This window comes from Lycium ferocissimum, chromosome 5, assembly GCF_029784015.1.
Source record: "Lycium ferocissimum isolate CSIRO_LF1 chromosome 5, AGI_CSIRO_Lferr_CH_V1, whole genome shotgun sequence".
In the NCBI taxonomy this organism is placed as follows: Eukaryota; Viridiplantae; Streptophyta; class Magnoliopsida; order Solanales; family Solanaceae; genus Lycium; species Lycium ferocissimum.
In genome coordinates this window covers 54,644,185-54,664,046 of record NC_081346.1, presented here as the reverse complement: position 1 = coordinate 54,664,046, position 19,862 = coordinate 54,644,185, and positions in this window count along the sequence as shown.

Genomic DNA, 19,862 nt, shown 5'->3' with positions numbered 1-19,862 from the left:
TTGCGAAACACATCTTCGGAGGAAGGAAGGTTAATAAGTTTAGACTTGGATTGTGATATATACTTATGATAGTACGTAGATGAAAACTTAATGTATGATTTACTGTTGATGATAATGTATAAAAAATTGGAGCTTCTTAGTGATACAAGGTTTAGTTGTGAGGCATACTTGCTATTCGTGGAAGTAAAGAGGGACATAGACTCTTATGTTGGTTGAGACAATTTGTATGATTCATTTCATGGTTGGTTGATCCAAGTCTTGATATGACTTGTGGCTTGTGACTTGTACCTTCACTGTTGCTTTATTGGTTTGCACTGATTTACCATGTTTACACGCATGTATTAATTCATACACTCATACATGATGGAAATGGTTCGGAAACGTTTCGTGAAAGACTTGTGGCATGATACCTTGTGTTTGACATTGATATCACAAATTGTTCATAGTCCATACATACTAATAAACTGGAATACGTTGAGACATACATTGTGATGTGAAATTAGTGAAGAAGTTAATTTAATCTTCTTGTTGAACTTGTGATACTATTTGATGTTAGTTATGAGCCAATAGTCCTTTGGCTCGTTCTGGAAACTAGTGGTACATGATGTGGATATGCGTCCGAGGTTCTTCCCGGAGCGAAGGATTTATGGGCTTGTGGTCCGAGGTTCATTCCGAAAATGAGAGGTACATTGATATTGCCCGCGTCCGAGGTTCGTTCCAGAGCAGAGGTTTATGCTCGGGTCCAAGGAGTGAATCCGGAACGAGTAGTACATGGACACCATAGGTCCCCTGCAGGTCATAACTACTGAGCAATGACATCAGTTAGCATGTGTGTACAGTTCGAGTGATTTCCCAGTGCAAGGCATTGTATTACATTGCATTGCACGTCATCATATTTTGCATTGCACAACATTACATTTTATTCTGCCTTATTATACGCTCGTTTGTTTCCTATTTTCGTATGGATGTTGAATGCCTAGTGTGATATAAATATGACTATTGATTGAGTTAAAGTGTGGATTAGTGACTTCACCTAGGGAAGGAACTTGGACTTGTGATTATCAGGTGAGATTATTGAAATTTGACTGACTTGTGGTTTAGAAGCTTCATCTTAGGCGGTGACTCCGTTATGAGATATTCCGTGACTTGAATTTGAGTGTTAAGTGCCTATTTGTTTATCTTGTTGATTTTATATTTATATGCGTAAACTAATCTTAGTCGGCCTATGATACTTACCGGTACATAGTGTTTGTACTGATACTACCTTGCTGTACCCTTTTTGAGTGCAGATTGTGTTCCAGAGATTTCATCCAGTCTACATCTTTAGCTTGAAACTAGTTTGCTCGATCAGATCCGAGAGTGAGGTTCTATCTATGCCATGCCACCTGAAGATCTCTCTTTCCAGATGTCTACTTTCATTTCAGACATTATTTGTTTTGTATTTGAGATATACTTCATTCTTTAGACATTGTTGGTTAGAGTCCTTGTACGATGACTTTCAGATTTTGGGAGTGTAATAGTTAAGACTTCCGCACTCATATTATTATTATTTATGACTTGGTAGACTATTTATTCATTCACATGCTCATTGATTGTATAAGTATAAATGATTAAAGAAGTTAAAAATGGCTAGTGATTAATGGGTTAATGGGTAAGGGTTCGCCTACTAGTGATAATAAGGTAAGTGCCCGCACGATCGGTAATTAGGGTTGTGACACTCAACTTGTGGAGTCGAAAGTGATAGACATGATTTTTTATGAGTGAGGAAAAGATTAGAATTGACCGCCACAGAGGTGCAATAGGACTTTGATTGGTTTCAGGAATTCAAGTTAGTTTAAACGACTACTGGTGATATTCGAGAGTTGTGCATTCATTCAGGGTCAACATGGTTCGAGTTAAGCTTAATGGTGTATGGTTATATTTCCAAGAAGATATTTAAAGATTCGATGCGTTTCGGCTCAGATTTGAGGTATGATAGATTTACCGAGCTTGTTAGGGTTCCTAGTGGATTTGATAATAATTTCTTAGAACAGTTACTCGGATAGAATAATGGTTTGCAATGAGCTTAGTACAGATTTGAGGTGGAACTGTTGTATGAGAGGTCTTCATAGTGATCATTTGGGTTTTGATGGACTTTGCTCGATGAGATACTCGGTGGTATATTTCTATATAGTGATTTGAAGGTTCAAGAAGACTTAGAACTAGCCAAGTTGGCGGTCAGTAAGATCAGTTTTGATGGAATTGAGAGGGATCTCAGATGAATCAAGCATTCTTTATGGCGAGAGTAAGTTATGGTTTTAGAATTTTGGTATGTGTGTTCATGTGTTTCTAAGGAATCGCGATACGAAAAATGGCTTTAGAGAGTGCAAAAGAAAGGTTAGCGGAATCAGAACATCTTCTCGGTTCAGAATCGGCTGTGGTTTGTGGCCATGTTTTGAAGGATTGCATGATTTGGGAAAGTGTTTATGGGAAGGAGGGCAAGTGAGCCCGAGGTGTAGTGGCCTGTTTGAGATTATCCGTTGTGTTGGTCCTGTGTTTTATGAGTTAGTTTTCACCAGGCATGTTGGGTGTTCATCCGATTTTCCATGTTTCTATGTTGAAGAAGTACCGTTCTGGTGGTTCTTGTATCATTCGTTGGAATTCAGTTTAGTTCGATAAGAATCTTTTCTGTAAGGAGAAGTCTGACAGGCATAGCCAATATCCCAGTTGTTGCCGGTTCAGGCACTTTCCCATCCACACTTCCTTATCGCTCGAGGACGATCGATTATTTAATTGGTATCTAATGTAATGACCCATTTGGTCGTTATTGCGTTTCTGACCCTTTTGATCCCTTTTCGAGCTTTATTAGCTCATATAAGACCCGCGGGGACCGTTGGCACGCTTCCTGTAAGTTTTGGGAAATTTGGCTTAAAAGCAAAAAATGGTGGACTCAAAGTTGACTTTTGGGTAAAGGGGCATTTATCGAAAATCCATCAATTCTGAGAGGTCGGATGGTCATTTAGAATTTGTGTGTGTATTCGGTATGGTTCCCAATGCACTCGGGTGCATTTTAGGACTTGGGGTGGGAAGTTAATTTTGAGGTTTCAGGGGTTGACCTGGTCAACAAGACCTTCGTTGGGAATTTTGAGGCCACGAGTGCATTCGTAGCGTGTTTTTATGCATATCTGCATATATGGTATGTGAGGAGATGACCTCAGGTGATAGTAGGGATTTCGGGTTGAGATTGTGAAACTTGGAGGATTCTAGTGTTACGGTGCCCGCTATACCGCGGCAGAGTTACCGCTCCAGCGATAGCCCTGCCGCTGAAGCGGACATGAGGAATTGGGCAGGACCGCCGAAGCGGTCACGAGACGCAGAAGGGGTGCCGCTGAAACGGTAAATTTGGGCGCAGAAGCGGGTGTCGGGTTGAGTTGAGCATAAAGTCAAAAGTTAAAACCCTTATTTGCCTCATAGCCACATATTCGGTTCTGAGATTTTGAGGGCTTTTCAAGGTTCTTGGCATATTCTTCTCATTGGTAAGTGATTCCACTCTTTTACTTCATTTAATTCTCATGATCTACCCTAGCTAATCTCTATTAAATGCTAGAATTCTTTAGAACTTGGAAGAATAAGAGAGGGTTTTGTGGGTTCTTCATTCTAGGCTAGTAAATCTTGATTTATTGATTTGGTTAGCTTCATTAAGCATGGAATCAATTATTAGAATCTATTATTGCATGATTCCTTCCTAATTAGTGGCTAAATTATGGAATTGGAAGTTAGGGTTCATACCCAAATTTGGGGGTTTGCCTAGAACCCGAATTTAAGTGATTTGTTGGTTCTTCTAGCTTTTTATTGATGGGAACTAATCACCTAGAGCTTTAATTTCATGATTGAGATATTTAGATTCCTAATTTCACATTTTTAGTTCATAAACCCTATTCCATAGGTTGGGAATTTGGGTCTTGAATAGAAGTAAGGTTTGAATAATGATTCTTTTTTATTCTAACTTCATATTCGGATATGGCTAGATTTTCATTACCTTGAGGCGCAACTAAAGGGCAAGGCACATGACTGACACTTAGAGTTTGTTGTTCGGCCTTCAAGATAGATTACGGCTTACCTTCTAGTTAGACTTCGGTTAGCGAAGCATATGTATGGTTAGTTTGTGTCGGATAAAGCATATGAACAGCCGGGTATGAAGTTGGGATGAATATTGTATTAGGTTGGGCCTTGTTGTGAGATTTGGGGGCTAGCTACCCCGTTGCGTTGTTGGCTTATCTTTTTCTATTCACCTATCGGTTCGTCTCCATGCTGAGACATCGGATATTGGTGATTAGTGATATATCATGGCTATGATTTTGCGATACTTTCCCTGATTGATTTTGAGATAGAATTGTGATTCCATTGTGGCTTATTGTGTAGCCTTATTATTTATTTTACTTGTATGCCATGTGTGATCTTTTGTTTGGAATTGAATTGGTTGTTGATAATACATTGCATCGTATTCACACCCACTTCCATGATAGCATTGATATTGCATGGATACGGTACTGATGATAATAAGTGAGAGAGTGTAGCCTCCGAGGTCTTTGCCGAAAAGCATAAGAGAGAGACGAGAGTCCGTGATCTGAGGTCATTTACTGGAGCGGAATGAGTGAGCGTTGCCCGAACTCTCTTGCCGGGAATGAATGAGATGAGATTGGTATTGTGAGGTGTTCATGTACGGCACGTTGATAGTTTATATGAGATCTTGTCGTCGTCATATTCATGCTTGCATCATACATTGAACACTCATCTTGCATATATATATATATATATATATATATACACATACACACATATCTATGTGTGTGTGTGTGTGTGTGTGTGTGTAAGGCACATTTGACAGGAGGTGACAATGTAGCCTATGTGTGATATATATACATATATATATATATATATATATATATATATATATATATATAAGGCACATTTAACAGGGAGTGACGATGTAGCCTATGTGTGATAGCATATATGTATGTAAGGCACATTTGACAGGAGGTGACGATGTGGCCTATATTTTGATTGTGCGCGTGATGTTCCGCTCGAGGCATATGTGTACACGGTACTGATATATGGCTATTGCATTTGTGTTATTGTCAAGACCCAATTCATGAGTTGTGGTGGCACCTACACTATCCCCCCCCCCCCCCGAGTAGGCGAACCACATCCCAATAACAAGTTAAATAAGCGGAAAATTAAAGAAGTTATCAAGTCTTAATTACTTATCATCACTAGAAATGTCACGACATCCCCAAAATCTTATCAAAGGGTATAAGAGCGCTAAACATAGTCCGGAATACAAGTCTGAAAATACCCGAAGGCTATATATTATCTGTCGAATACAAAAATAGAAATAAATAAAGAAGGTCCTTCAGGGGCCACGGATGACCAAGTAGCTCACCTTAAATGACTAAAAGATGTCACCCTCACATATCAGCCACGGGGTGTAGAACAGGAGCCTGGACCGTACTCTGCACTCAATAAAAAGTGAAGCAAGAGTAGTATCAGTACAACACTAGTACCGGTAAGCATCACAAGCCGACAATGATTAGATAACGCATGAAAAAGTGGAAACTAAAAAGTAGCACATAGAGCAAACATGTATGGTCACGTATCATATACAAGTAAAGTGTAAAGGAATCATGAAATCAATCAAGACAGATATAGTTCACCAAATGATCAGTCAAATATATGAGTGGATGACCGCAATGCAATGCAATGCAATGCAATACAGCAATCACCTCTCACACTCCACTCTCGTACATACATGCTAAGGGCAGTTCCTTAAAGCCATGACCCATGGGGAACCCGCGAAGTCTATGTACCACTCGTGCTTTCGGCAGAAATCTCAGAGGTTATCAATCACTCTCAATCTCCGGCAAAGACACCTTGGAGTCTCGCTGACACTCTCAACCTCCGCCAAAGACCTCGGAGTCTCTCAATCACTCACCTCACCAATCATCACAACAATAATATGGAAAGCATGTCATGCATGATATCAGTCTCAATAATATCACCAATATAAAATCAACAAGTGCAAGTCATATTACTGTCCACTGTTCAATTATCAATACTACCATTCCTTTTCATGTGATGAGTGAGCTAGTGTGTGACGAAGATATAAACAGGTGATAATCACACAAAATAACACATTTAGGGATAAGCCCACATAACAGCTGACAGAACCAACCTAATTAGAATTCACCTCTACTTCATGCCCGAAGGCCTATCATGCTATCCCCGTCACTTTCTACAACTACATACGATTCTCTAATCAGAGTCTAACTAAGGTAGACCATAACCTACCTCAAGGCCGAGCGAGTGACACGAACGATCAAACCAACGCCTTCCCTTTGTGGAGAGCCTCTGAACGATCAAAGTCTATCAAATATGCGATTTACATTAGAATATGAATCTAAGGAGACCCATATTGCCGTACTTATATTTGAAACCCAAAAACGACCTTAAAAAAAGTGACCACGGACCCACAACGACAAAACTAAAATTTTATTAGAAAGTCAGATCACCCATAAGCTAAGGGTCATATATCCAGAAAATTAGTCAATTTCATCCATAAATGGACTCTCAAATCATTACGTCTCATCTCTTAAGACTAGGGCTAAAAACCTTCAATTATCCCAAAATCTTAATTGTCATGAATTTGAAGGTGTACATATAATCCAATACCAAAATATTCAATTACATATACCCTATATGTTAGACTTAAAGTTGAACAAGATAAACATTAGAGAAATTCGAAATTGAAATTGAATGGTGGAGATGGTAACTATCAACCGAGAAGAAAACGCAGAACTATATTTCTTAAAGTTCAATGATTAGCTATTCATATTCTCATTTTAACTCTTCATGCTTCAAAATAATTACCCACCATCATTGACCAATCATTAAAACAACCCATCATATCTCCATTATTTTCCACCTCGTCATTAGCACTGTTATTGCCTAATGATTAGGCATATAAGTGACCAAGAACCAAAAGTAAAAGAAAGATTAAAATAACTACCTGAAGCCTAAAACTTGATGTTTCAACGCACTGCTAATTCTTGGAACGTGAGCAGCCTCTTTTTTTTTCTTTTCGTGCAATGGATTAAAAATGCAAGTCAATAATTCTTTCACCCTAATACATCTACTATTCTAGTATGTGGTCTGGGAATAAATGGGCCTAGCCGACCTCTCTTATAAATTATCTAAATTACTTAGTCCCCCAACTAACACATAATAATGTAAATTAGGCTCACTAGCCACTTAATTAATTCTCCAACTCATAGCTTATATAAGCAAATAAAATTCCTATGAGCAAACTATTCACACACATTAAATAAATATAGTTCAAAAAGTACCCTCCAATTAAATCACCGTTCCACCAATTCCCGCAAGTCAAAATAACTTTCAAAAATACGGAAAGGGTATTTTAGCGAAAAAGAGTCCAAAAGTGCTAAACGACCAAACGGGTCGTTACATCAGATACCAATCAAACGATCGTTCGTCCTCGAGCGATAAGGGAACGATGGAGAAAAGGGGTACCTAAACTATCGAACAACTGAGGATATCTATTCCGCATGTCCGCCTCGGTCTCCCAAGTGCCCTCTTCAACCGGACGGTGCTTCCACTGCACCTTGACTGAGGCAATATCTTTGGACCTCAACTTTCTCACTTGCCTATCCAAGATTGCTACCGGCTCTTCCTCGAAGGACAGATTCTGATCAAATAATACCGAATCCCACCGAATGATATAAGACCTGTCTGAATGGTACTTCTTCAACATAGAAACATGGAATACCAGATGAACACCTGCCAAATCTGGTGGCAAAGCCAACTCATAAGCCATCTTGCCAACACGACGAAGAATCTCAAAAGGGCCAATAAACCTCGAGCTCAATTTGCCCTACTTCCCAAAGCGCATTACACCCTTCATGGGTGAAACCTTCAATAGGACCTGATCACCAACCATGAACTCCATATCACGAAACTTCCTATCTGTGTACTCCTTTTGTCTACTCTGAGCTGCAATAAGCTTTTCCTGAATCAACTTTACTTTGTCTAAGGACTCTCTTAACAAGTTAGTACCCCAAGGTCTCACCTCAAAAGCATCAAACCACCCAATAAGAGAACGACACTTCCTACCATATAAAGCCTCGAATGGCACCATATCAATACTAGAATGGTAGCTATTGTTGTACGCGAACTCCGCCAAGGGTAAGAATTTGTCCCAATGACTACCAAAATCAATAACACAGGCTCTCAATATATCCTCAAGCACCTTAATAGTCCTCTCGGTCTGACCATCTGTCTGCGGGTGGAACGCAGTGCTAAGATCTAACTGAGTTCCTAATTCCGTCTGCAAAGTCCTCCAGAAATGGGAAGTAAACTGAGTGCCTCTGTTTGAAATGATGGAAATGGGCGCTCCATGTAATCGCATCATCTCTCGAATGTAAATCCTGGATAACTTCTCTGCATTATAAATAATCTGAACCGGAATGAAGTGCACGGACTTAGTCAACCTATCCACGATGACCCAAATCGAATCAAACTTGCCCAAAGTCTTCGGAAGACCAACCACGAAATCCATAGCAATTCTCTCCCACTTCCACTCTGGAATGGGCATCCTCTGAAGCACACCACCTGGTCTCTGGTGCTCATACTTTACCTGCTGGCAAATTGAACACCGGGCAACAAACTCCATAATATCTCTCTTTATCCTACCCCACTAGTAGTGCTGTCTCAAATCACGATACATCTTTGTTGCACCCGGATGAATGGAATGCCTGGAACTATGAGCCACTTTCAAGATCAACGGAATCAAATCACCAACTCTAGGAACACAAATGCGCCCCTTAATCCTCAAAATACCCTCATCATCAAGAATAGCCTCCTTGGCTTCTCCACTTAGCACCTTATCCGAATCTTGCACAAGTTCACATCCTCAAACCGGGCCGGGCCCTAATATGCTCCAAAAGAGATGACCTCGCCTCCACATGAGCTAGAACCCGAGGTTCGAAATATCGAGTCTCACCATACTATTAGCCAAACACTGAACCACCGTAGCTAAAGGACGCTCTCCCACAATCAAACGCGCCAAGCTGCCCATACTCACTGCCTTTCGGCTCAATGCATCAGTTACCACATTAGCTTTTCCCGGATGATAAAGAATAGTGATATCATAATTCTTGAGCAAATCCATCTATCTACGCTGCCTCGAGTTCAAATCCCTCTGACTAAGCACATGCTGAAGACTACGGTGATCCGTGAAGACCTCACAATGGACTCCATACAAGTAATGCCTCTAAATTTTCAAAGCGAAGACCACCACTGCCAACTTTAAGTCATGAGTGGGGTAGTTATTCTCATGGACTTTCAACTACCTTAAAGCATATACGATCACCTTACCCTCTTGCATCAACACACAACCCAAGCCAATACGTGAAGCATCACACTAAATAGTAGAGTCCTTTCCCTCCACTGGTAAAGCTAAAATCGGGGTTGAAGTCAATAAAGCCTTGAGCTTTTGAAAGCTCTCCTCACACTCATCAGACCACCGGAAAGGCACATTCTTCTGAGTCAACCTAGTCAAATAGAAAGCAATAGATACAAACCCCTTCACAAATCGGCGATAATAACTCGCAAGGCCTGCGAAGCTCTGAATCTCAGTCACTGATGTTACACCTTGGAAAATTCTCCCTTAACGTACAGTGGATAGACTAACGAGGGGTATGAGGTATGCGAGGTTCGGACAAGTAAGAAATAGTGTTTGATGGCCCTAATTAAGATTTCCAAAGACATTCGAGTTAAGGAAAGAAAGTTGTTAAGGAAAGCGAGTTATAAGTTGAGTGTATTGGATAAGAATTTTGAGTATTGAGTTAACAACGTTCTAATGGTACCTTGAGGAAGAGTTATAACGTCCCTTAGATTGGCATCGAGGTGTTAAACAAGTGTTAAGAAGGTTTCATAAGGATCGGAGATCAAACGAGTCGACGAGAACAAGTCTCGAAAAACTGGGGACATACTGGCCGTATAAAATGTATGGACCGTATGTCCAACCGTAGATCCAGCCCAGTATACCATGTCTCACTGGACCAAATCTATGGCCAAACATACGGCCAGTAGAAAACATACGGACCGCATGTTGGTCCGTAGATCTCAGTCGGGACTGAACTCAAATTATATAAGGGACCTCTCCTTCATTTCATTTTTCATCTCCACCATTCAAGAAACCTCTAGAACATTTCCATACACTTCAACCACAAGAATTCAAAGGAAATTTATGATCAACTTCATCAAACCAACAAGAATCAAGAGTTAGAAACACATTAGAGCCATTCAAATCAAGAAATCCTAAGAGAGATGAAATAGGGTTTTGGTGCAAAAGGTGTATCACCATTCAAGGATTATTCCTCCATCATCTAAGGTGAGTTTCATGACCTTTCCATGTTGTTTGAAGTATTGGTAGGTTGAAACACATGGATTGTAGAAGAGTATAGGAAATGGGTCATAAATGTGTGAATAGTGTCATTTTTGAGTCGTAGTTGGAATGAATCATGAAAATGGTTGTGTTGAGGTTATAAATACGTTATAAATTACATTAAGAACATGGAATAAGTATTGGATATGAAAGAACGTGATAATGGAATTTGGTCACGATTATGGGGAATTGGAGTGAAATTATGAAATGCGAATAATGTAAATGAATGACGATTGTTGTTAGTGACATTGTGATGGTTGATATGAATGTTGGGAGTTGATATGGAATATGGAGGAAAGTAGTATAAACAAAGGAAATGCTGTCCAAATTTCTCTAGCTTTAGTAAGTACGTTTTCATGATTGTTTAGCTAATGACGACACGAATTCCCTTGAAGGTATAAACGGGTGCATTAAAGGAGAACGAGCAAGCGATAGAATAGTTAAACGACAAAGGTATGTGAGGCTAGTCCTTTATTTTCAAGGCATGAATCTTATGGCATGATTTTTCTCTTTCTTCATAAATCCCCTTTCTTCAAGAAAACTAAGAGTTCTTGCTCATGAATAGTCATATAAGATAAGAGATACGTTATGAGCACGATGATGATGATGATGATGATAAGCTTAAGTCTAAAGATTCTAGAGTCCAAGATATGAGATCCTTATAAAGCTAATAATGTTGATTATTATACACACTCACCTTATGCTAATTCCTTCAAGGTGAGGCAGAATGTTCATGAATGTTCCATAATGTAATCGGGGGTTCACGACCTTACGTCACCCCGGTAAAGTAGAGTTGTCTCTGAGTTTCTATGCATGAATTATGATAATTATAGTATGATGAGCATATTATGATGAGCATATGATGATGATATTACACCGCGCCTATATGGTCGGGCAGTCACCGCTAAGGCGGGCAGCTATACACCATGGCCAGATGGCATGGGCAAACACCACTAGTGGGCGGCATGAGATGGTACCCCAGACGCGGGAGGCCTGGACGCAGGCTAATGCTAATGCTAATGCTAATGTTATTGATTGTCACACCGTACCTATATGGTCGGGCAGCTTATATATTTATGCATATATGATATGATGATGAGTATGAAAGTAAGCCAGCATGTATTACTTCCTTTATGATTCGATCGATCACGGTGCATTGCTCTTCATTTGATGCCTCCTTATTTCATTGATGTCTTATTATTGTTTATGCCTTACATACTCAGTACAATATTTGTACTGACGTCCTTTTCTTTGGACGCTGTGTTCATGCCCACAGGTAGGCAGGGAGGTAATCTAGACTCGTAGGAGCTAGTAGCCGATTTGAGAGCACTCCATTTTTTGGAGGTGCCATTGATTATTCTTTTGGTACATATATGTATATATTCATGATAGGGCATGACAGGGTCCTGTCCCGTCCATATATCTAGTACTCTAGTAGAGGCTCGTAGATGCGCAGTGTGGGCAGTATGGTCCCATAGCTTTTATGTATATGCATGTATATATCATTTTGATAGCCAGAGGGCTTATGTTTATAAAAGTAAATACGTTTCAAATGTTAATAGACTTCTATGATTATGAGCATACAGTATGAATGAGCGTAGATGAGTATCAGAATGAGTGGTGTTCGGTGGTTAGCCCCGGATGCCCGTCATGGCCCATAGCCCAGGTCGTGACAACTGAAATAGGCCTGGCCCAATCGCTAACCGCCTCGATCTTCTTGGGATCAACCATAATCCCGTCCATGGGCACAACATGTCCCAAAAATGCCACGAAACTGAGCTAGAACTCACATTTGGAAAACTCGGCATACAATTTCTTCTCCTTCAATAGGCCAAGCACGATCCTCAGATGCTTCTCATGATCTTCCTTACTACGAGAGTACACCAAGATGTAATCAATAAACACGATCACAAACGAATCCAAGTGAGGCTTGAAGATCCCACTCATCAAATCCATGAACGCTACGGGGGCAGTAGTAAGCCCGAAAGACATCACCAAGAACTCTTAATGACCATAACGGGTCCTGAAAGCGGTCTTCGGAATATCCTCCGCTTGAATCTTTAATTGATGATAACCTGACCTCAAATCGATCTTAGAAAAGATCGATGCACCCTGAAGCTAGTCAAATAAGTCATCAATGTGAGGTATTGGATACTTATTCCTGATTGTAACCTCATTTAAATGTCGGTAATCGATACACATCCGCATGGTATCATCTTTCTTCTTCACGAACAGAATGGGAGCACCCCAAGGAGAAACACTAGGTCTAATGAATCCTTTGCTCAATAAGTCCTGCAACTGCTCCTTCAACTCTCTCAACTCTACCGGAGCCATCCGATATGGTGGAATAGAAATAGGTCGGGTGCCTGGATCCAAGTCAATGCAAAAGTTAATATCTCGATCGGGCGACATACCAAGAAAATCTGTGGGGAAAATCTCTGAGAACTCACAAACAACTGGTACCGACTCCAGGGAAGGAGTATCCACACTAGTATCCCAAATATGAGCCAAATATGCTAAACATCCCTTATCCACTAACTTCTTTGCCTGAAGAAATGATATGATCTTCTTAGGTGCTGGACTGGGAGTACCCTTCCACTCTAACCGCGGAATACTTGGCATGGCCAACGTGATTGTCTTGGCGTGAAAGTCTAAAATAGCATGATAGGGAGATAACCAGTCCATGCCCAAAATAATATCATAGTCCACTATATCTAAAATAACCAAGTTTACCCAAGTGTCGTACCCCATAAACGTGACCACACAAGACCCATAGACCCGATCTACTATCACAGATTCTCCGACAGGAGTAGAGACGTGAATATGTACATCAAGTATATCACAAAGCATATCCAAACCTGTAGAAAAGTAAATGGACACATAAGAGAAAGTAGAACTTGGATCAAATAACACCGAAGCCGATCGGTGACAAACCGAGATAATACCTATAATAACCGCATCAGAAGCCTCGGCCTGTGGTCTAATCGGAAAAGCATAAAAATGGGCACGTCCACCCTTGGACTATGTGCCTCTACGACCACCACGGCCTATCTGAGATCCTCCTCTCACTGACTGAGCACTGCCCCTACTAGACTGATGACCACCTCTGCTAGGTTGGTGGCCACCCCTGCCAGATTGCGAACCCCTTCTACAAGAATATCCTCCTCTAGCTGGCTTAATTGTAGACTTCCAAGTTTGAGAGGTAGAAGTTGGACGATTGGGTATACTTCAAGATATGTTAAGGATAACCTTTCTTTCATTTTTTGGCATGATCTTATAATATGAACGAACAAGCAAGTAAACGAGCTTCCATATTACTCTACTCTTAAAAGCCCTAGGAGTACTTTAGTCTTTGATGTTCCTATGCCCCGTCTATGATTGTTCCTTCTGTTCATGGGTCTTGAGATTTCTTATATTAATGATGTTAGCTCAAAGAATGTTCACCGAAGATAGTACGACCTCATGTCACTCCGAGAGTTCTATGTATTCATTTCATTTATGCATTGCATCCATATTCATATGCACATTGACCCGTGACCAGAAGGTGTTATATACACACTATTATATTGTTATATATGAATCGGACCGTATGTTCCTCGGCACTACTATTATATTATTATATATGGATCGGGCCGTACGTTCCTCAGCACTACTATTATATTATATATGGATCGGTCCGTACGTTCCTTAGCACTACTATCATATTATATATGGATCGGGCCGTACGTTCCTCGGAACTATTATATGATATATGGATCGGGTTGTACGTTCCACAGCACTATCAGTTATATTATGACCTATGCATATCATACGCCTTTAGAGGTAGTTTCAGTTATACAAAGTATGTAGATATTCTCGGATGTTAGCTACAGATACATTCAGATATTGAGATTAGCTTTCATGTTTCAGATGTCTCTCATGACTTCTATGTACATGTTATTCTTGTGCCTTACATACTCAGTACATTATCCGTACTGACTCTCCGTTGCTCGGGGGGCTGCGTTCATGCCCGCAGGTTCAGGTAGACCGACAGGTGGTCCAGCTTAGTAGGACTTCTATCCAGCAGTGGTCAGTGCACTCCATTGATCCGGAGTTGCAGTCTATTTTGGTATGCTAGCCCTTTTGAGATGTATATGCATATGGGTATGACGGGGCCCTGTCCCGTCTTTTCTACAGCTTTCATTCCGTGAAGTGCACGGGACAGGTTGTATGTATTAGTCGGATGATGTAGCCTTGTCGGCTCCCATTCTTTTTGTGTACGTATATATAGCGGCCTAGCTGGTTTGCACTGTTCTTCAGTATGTATGTATGTATACGCATTGTATTGTATAGAGTTTTTGATGTTTTCCTTTCGTAAGATCAGTTTATGCCATTTATGGGCCCTTGATGTTCAGTATGGTTTAGATATGTGTTTAGGGGTGTTTGGTCGCTAGAGGTCAGACACTCATCACGACTCATCGGTTTGGGTCATGACAGAAGTGGTATCAAAGCAGTTCTGTCCTAGGGTTTTCTACAGACCATGTCTAGTAAAGTCTTGTTTATGGGCATGTTATGCACCACACTTATAAACAGGAGGCTATAGGACATTTAGGATGATGTCATTCTTTCTCTCTTAGATTGTGCGATAGAGCCATGTGTTAAGCGTTCGCTTCTGATGAATTATTCTGATTTCAGTGATGCCCCGCAAGAAAGCTACAGCTGCCCAGAAGGGCAAGAGAGCGGCAGGTGAGGCCACTAGCCGTACTCTGTGAGCTACGAGGGCTCAGGATGAGATTCAGAGTGAGGGGTCGTCTGAGACATCGCATACCCCGCCTCCAGCACCTGCCCCATTTCTTCAGTCGGATGCACTGAGCCAGGATGTGCGGAGGCTATGCAGTTATTGACCAGATTAGTAGCCGCCCAAGCTTAGCGACAGGGAGTTGGTGTTGACCAGGCAGATAGGACTGCTAGTTTGAGGGTTAAGACCTTTCTTCGGTTAGGTCCCCCAGAGTTTTCTATGGTAAAGCCAAATTTGGACCCCCAGAATTTTATTGATAGTATGCAGAGGACCTTGAGGGTTATGCACGTGGATGAGGTCGAGTCTATAGAGTTGGCTTCATACAGGCTCTGTGATATTGCAGTACAGTGGTATCAGACTTGGGAGTTATTTAGGGGAGAGAATACCCCTCCAACTATGTGGCGAGAGTTCTCAGATGCTTTTATTTGCCATTATCTACCTCCGGAGGTCGGGCGAGCCCGAGCAGATAGATTTTTACGTATTGAGCAGGATAGTATGAGTGTCTAGGAGTATTGCGTGTATTTTGATTCTATGGCCAGATATGCTCCAGCCATGGTGGCTGAGATGGAGGACAGAGTTCATCGTTTTGTGGCTGGTCTAGGGCCATATTTGATAGATGCTTGTACGACTGTTGCATTATAGCCAGGCATGGATATCTCCCATATACAGGCATATGCACAGAATCTGGAAGATCGCAAGCGTCAGAGGAGGACAGATCCAGGACTTTAGAGATCGGGGGTGAGTCCAGGAGAAAACAGAGACCGCAGTATTTCTGATATCCATTCCATTTAGCAGGGAGTGCACCTCCGAGGTTTTCAGGTCCGAGATTTAATCGGTCTTCTTATTCCGGAGCAGGCCAGAGTTCTAGAGCATCAGGCTCTCAGTATAGATCGGAGTCAGGCTAGATGAGGCCCCCTTTGTCGCGGTGTGCCCAGTGTGGCAAGCTGTATGCCAGTCAGTATTGGCTGGGCTCCGATGTTTGTTATACTTTTGGCCAGCCAGGTCATAGGATGCAGCATTGTCCGATGAGAGAGAGTAGGGGTATGGTTCAGCCCACAGTGTCTGTGGCTGGTTCTTCTTCTGTGGTACGCCCTTCAGGGAAAATTTCTCAGACACTAGCAGGGCAAGGCAGAGGGAGAAGTGGAGTATCCAGCTCGAGCAGTCCTCAGCATCGCGTATATGCACTAGCCGGTAGACAGGATCATGAGACATCACCTGATGTTGTTACAGGTATATTATCAGTCTCCTCCTATGATGTGTATGCCCGATTGACCCGAGTTCCACTTTATCATATGTTACGCCCTTTGTTGCCGGCAAGTTTAGGATAGAGCCCAAGATTAAACCTTTTGAGGTGTCTACGCCAGTTGGTGATCCGGTTATAGCTAGGCGAGTATATCGGGGCTGTGTTGTTATAGTTTGTGACCGCTACACCGTAGCAGATTTGATTGAGTTAGATATGATTGACTTTGATGTTATTATGGGCATGGACTGGTAGGCTTGTTGTTATGCTAATGTTGATTGTAGAGCAAAGATGGTTCGGTTCCAGTTCCCAGGCGAGCCAGTCCTAGAGTGAAAGGGCAATGCTGCTTCGCCTAGGGGTAAGTTTATTTCCTACCTTAAAGCAAGGAGATGATCAGAAAAGGGTATATCTATCACCTAGTTCGGGTTCAGGATGTGCAAGCAGAGTCACCGACTCTTCAATCTGTTCCTGTGGTTAATGAGTTTCCTGAAGTATTTCTAGATGAACTTCCAGGCATTCCCCCAGAGAGAGAGATTGATTTCACTATTGACTTATTGCTAGATACTCAGCCAATATCTATTCCTCCTTATAGGATGGCACCTGCGGAGTTGAAAGAATTGAAGGATCAATTGAAAGATTTGCTTGAAAAGGGCTTTATTAGGCCCAGCACATCACCTTGGGGAGCATCGGTATTATTTGTAAGAAAGAAGGATGGCTCCTTGCGAATGTGTATTGATTATAGGCAATTGAATAAAGTGACTGTAAAGAATAAGTATCCGCTCTCGAGGATCGATGATTTATTCGATCAGTTGCAAGGCGCCAAATATTTCTCGAAGATAGACTTGAGATCGGGGTACCACCAAGTTAGGGTGAAGGAGGAAGACATTCCGAAGACGGCATTCGGGACTAGATATGGCCACTATGATTTCGTGTTATGTCGTCCGAGCTAACTAATGCCCCAGCCGTATTCATGGATTTGATGAATCGTGTATTTAGAACCTTCTTAGATTTGTTCATAATTGTGTTTATAGATGATATTCCGGTTTATTCGTCGTCAGAGGCTGATCGTGCAGAACATCTACGAACAGTGCTTGGAATTCTTCGAGGTAGAGAGTGGTATGCTAAGTTTTCCAAGTGTGAGTTCTGGTTGAACTCTGTAGCTTTTCTGGGTCACATTATTTCGGAAGAAGGCATTAGAGTGGATGCTCAAAAGATTAAGGCTGTGAAGAAATGGCCAAGGCCCACAGCACCAACAGAGATACGAAGCTTCTTAGGCTTGGTAGGATATTATAGAAGATTCGTAGAAGGATTTTCCTCTCTTTCAGTCCCATTGACTAAGTTGACTCAGAAATCAGCTAAGTTCCAATAGACAGATGCTTGTGAGCAGAGTTTTCAGACATTGAAGAATAAGTTGACTTCAGCACCAGTTTTGACTCTTCCAGAAGGAGCAGATAGCTATGTGCTATATTGTGATGCTTCAGGTGTTGGATTGGGTTGTGTGTTGATGCAGTACAGTAGGGTTGTGTATTGATGCAGTACGGTAAGGTTGTCGCTTATGCCTCTAGACAGTGGAAGAAGCACGAGGAGAATTATCCAACCCATGATCTTGAGCTAGCGGCAGTGATTCATGCTTTGAAAATATAGAGGCACTCCTTATACGGTGTCCATGTTGATATCTATATTGATCATAAGAGTCTTCAGTATATATTTAAGCAGAAGGACTTGAACTTATGTCAAAGGCGATGTCTAGAGTTGCTAAAGGATTATGATATGGATATTCTATACCATCCTGGGAAAGCTAATGTAGTAGCCGATGCTCTTAGTCATAAATCCATGGGTAGCTTGTCATATGTGCCGCCAGAGAAAAGAGAAATGGTCTGTGAAGTTCATCAATTAGCTAGCCTCGGAGTTCGATTGATAGATTCAGGTGATGCAGGAGTTACTGTTCAAGACACAGCAGTGTCATCTTTGGTAGTAAAGATAAAGGAACGTCAGTATGAGGATCCTGTTTTAGTTCATTACCGAGATACAGCACCTCAGAAGGAAAAGACACCCTTTGTGATTACAGGAGATGGAGTACTCCGATATAGAGGTAGATTGTGCGTCCCTAATGTTGCAGGGCTTCGTCAGCAGGTTATGGGGGAAGCACATCACTCTCGCTATTCTATTCACCCAGGCTCAACAAAGATGTACCATGATCTCAAGGAAGTTTATTGGTGGGATGGTATGAAGAAAGATGTAGCGGAGTTTGTTGCTCAGTGTCCGAATTGTCAGCAAGTCAAAATAGAGCACCAGAAGCCCGGAGGTCTATTGCAGGCTATGGAGATTCCGACATGGAAGTGGGAGGTAATTAATATGGACTTTATTACATGGTTGCCCCATACTCAGCAGAAGTGTGGTTCGATATGGGTCATAGTTGATAGGCTTACAAAGTTAGCCCATTTTCTGCCTGTCAGAACTACTTATACAGCCGAGGATTACGCGAAGCTTTATCTGAAGGAGATTTTATGACTTCATGGTGTTCCCGCGACCATTATCTCAGATAGGGGAACACAGTTTACAGCTAATTTCTGGAAGTCTTTTCAGAATGGATTGGGGACTCAGGCGAGTCTTAGTACTGCGTTTCATCCGCAGACAGATGGGCAAGCCGTTACACCTCGAAAATTCCCCCTTAGCGTACAGTGAATAGACTAACGAGGGGTATGACGTATACGAGGTTTGGACAAGTAAGACATATTATGTGATGGTCCTAATTAAGATTTCCAAAGACATTCGAGTTAGTGAAGGAAAGTTGTTAAGGAAAGCAAGCCATATGTTGAGTATCGGATAAGAATTTTGAGTATTGAGTTAATGATGTTTTAATGACACCTTGAGGAAGGGTTATAACGTCCCTTATATTGGTATTGAGGTGTTAAACAAGTGTTAAGAAGGTCCCATAAGGATCGGAGATCAAACGAGTCGACGAAACGATTCGAAAAACTGGACAAACCTATGGCCAGACATACTGGCCGTATAAAAAGTATGGACCGTATGTCCAACCGTAGATCCACCCGGAATACCATATTTCATCGGGACCGGATCTACGCGACATACGGCCGTAGAAAACATACGGACTGTATGTTGGTCCGTATATCTTGGTCGGGGCTGAACTTGAATTTATATAAGGGACCTCTTCTTATTTCATTTTCATTTCATACTTCACCTCCACACTTCAAGAGACCTCTAGAACATTCCAAACACTTCAATCACAAGAAAACAATAGAAATCAAAGATCAACAACAAGAATTGAGGAGAATCAAGTGTATGAAACCCATTAAAAGTCATTCAAATCAAGGAAACCTAAG